Source organism: Acinonyx jubatus, chromosome B3, assembly GCF_027475565.1.
Source record: "Acinonyx jubatus isolate Ajub_Pintada_27869175 chromosome B3, VMU_Ajub_asm_v1.0, whole genome shotgun sequence".
NCBI lineage: Eukaryota > Metazoa > Chordata > Mammalia > Carnivora > Felidae > Acinonyx > Acinonyx jubatus.
Genome location: NC_069386.1, coordinates 31,702,491 through 31,704,528, shown reverse-complemented (window position 1 = coordinate 31,704,528; position 2,038 = coordinate 31,702,491). Strand labels below are relative to the sequence as shown.

At 46.2% G+C, this 2,038-nt stretch overlaps 1 pseudogene; it reads right to left on the bottom strand.

The window, feature by feature from the left end:
• Window positions 1-1,178: 1,178 nt before the first annotated feature.
• Window positions 1,179-1,807, bottom strand: LOC106979403 (zinc finger matrin-type protein 5-like; annotated as a pseudogene).
• Between the last annotated feature and the right edge of the window lie 231 nt (window positions 1,808-2,038).

Here is a 2,038-nt window from a genome sequence, read left to right as displayed (position 1 = left end):
CCAGGCTCTGAGCTGTCAGCACAGAGCCCAACACGGGGCTCAAACCCATGAACTGTGAGATCATGACCCAAGCCAAAGTTGGACACTTAACTGACTGAGCCACCCAGGCGCCCCTTATAGATTCCATTAATTTTTGTACCAATACAAGAAAAATATGAAATAATATACATAAATTGATAACATTTGTTAACTCAGAAGGAGTGGGAGAGAAATGGGGGGACTTCATTTTTATTTTATGCACGTCTTTATTGTTGGATTTTTTTTTTTTTTTACACAACCACCATACATAACATTTGAAAACAAAATCTTAATGGAAAAAATAGATTGTCAGGGCAAACTTTGGAGACTCTAGTTCATTGAGTCTGGGAAGCCAGGAAATCTATATATGTATTTTAAAATGTACTCAGATAACTCTAAGGTACTTGCATACATAAACCTACAGGCCTGGGATTTGGAGGGGAAAGGCAGGGCAACGGAAGGGAAGGTAGCTCTTTGACTTCTTTTTTTTTTTTAACATTTATTTATTTTTGAGAGACAGAGAGTATGAGCAGGGGAGGGACAGAGAGAGAGGGAGACACAGAACTCGAAGCAGGCTGCAGGCTCCGAGCTGTCAGCACGGAGCCCAACGAGGGGCCCGAACTCATAAACTGCAAGATGATGACCTGAGCCGAAGTTGGACACTCAACCGACTGAGCCACCCAGGCGCCTCTCTTTGACTTCTTTTTCACTATTATCTATTTGTCCAGTTTTTCTTTTCTTCTTGAGCCAGTTTTGGTACTATATGTATTTACTAGGGAATCTTACCCACTCTTTTAAATTTATTCATGAGAAATTGGATCTATTAATTTCTTATTACCCCTACAATCACCTTTCCTTTCCTTCCTTCCTTCCTTCCTTCCTTCCTTCCTTCCTTCCTTCCTTCCTTCCTTCCTTCCTTCCTTCATCTCTCTTTTCTTTCTTTCTTTCTTTCTTTCTTTCTTTCTTTCTTTCTTTCCTTCTTTCCTTTCTTTTTCTTGACAAACTTTCTTTATAAACATCCAGAAGAAAGTTTTCTCACCCATCTTCTGAAGATGTCCCATGAGGGAGGGAGGGGGAAGCTGCCTGGAACAGAGCTAGGACCAGGGCTACACCTGGTAGGGAGACTGTGGGGGCTCAGTCAGGCCAAGCCAAGCTGATGGTTTCAGAGGCTCCATGGGGTGCAGCAGGAGGGGGCCTTGGTGTCCCCAGAACAAGCCCTTCTCTTTATTGTGACTAACCCAGAAGCTGACAAGAGGGAGGCAGGTGGGGAGGGAGCCCTCAGTCTCAGTGGACTCTGGGCTTCAGGGACCACCCCCTGGGTGGGGCTGCCCACAGGAATGCAGACAGCTCTTGGACTGGTGGCTAGCCTCCAGGATAGTGGAAGACGGTGGTTCTCATGGGTTCGTCCTTGCTGCTTGGGGCTGAGCTCAGCCGATTGGCTCTTTTCCAACCAGTCTTCTAGATGGCCCTCAGGGAGCTTGAGGACATTTAGTGGCCACTTCCTGGCCCACCTCTCTTTCTCCACCTGGATACTCTGCCCCTGCAGGTCTGTCTGTGACATGTGGGGAAATCTGCATTTGGAGCCAAAGTCACACTGGCCTGTCAGTAGAAACTTCCCGCGGGGCCGCTTCTTCTGTTCATCTAACAAGATGGCAGACGCATCTTAGAACAGGTCATACCAGACGTTCTTGGCTTTGAGGTGCTGCAGCCCATTCAGGTGTTTCTTGTGGGTGTGGAGCTTGTCCTGGAAGGAGTGGTTGCCGTAGTCACAGAAGTAATGCTTCCCCATGGCCACCTATGCCGAGTGCTGCTGGGGCCTGGCTCTGCAGGGCCCAAGGGCTCTAAGCTCCTCCTCCTTCTGTGCCTTCCACCTTCTTTAGCTTTCATTTTAACCCCTTTCTTTTCCTTATTTGCGGTTTTTCTATTAAAGCGTTCTCTTGTGGTAAAATATGCATAATGTAAAATTTTCCATTTTAACCATTTTTAAGTATGCAATTCAGTGGCATTTAAGAATATTCAA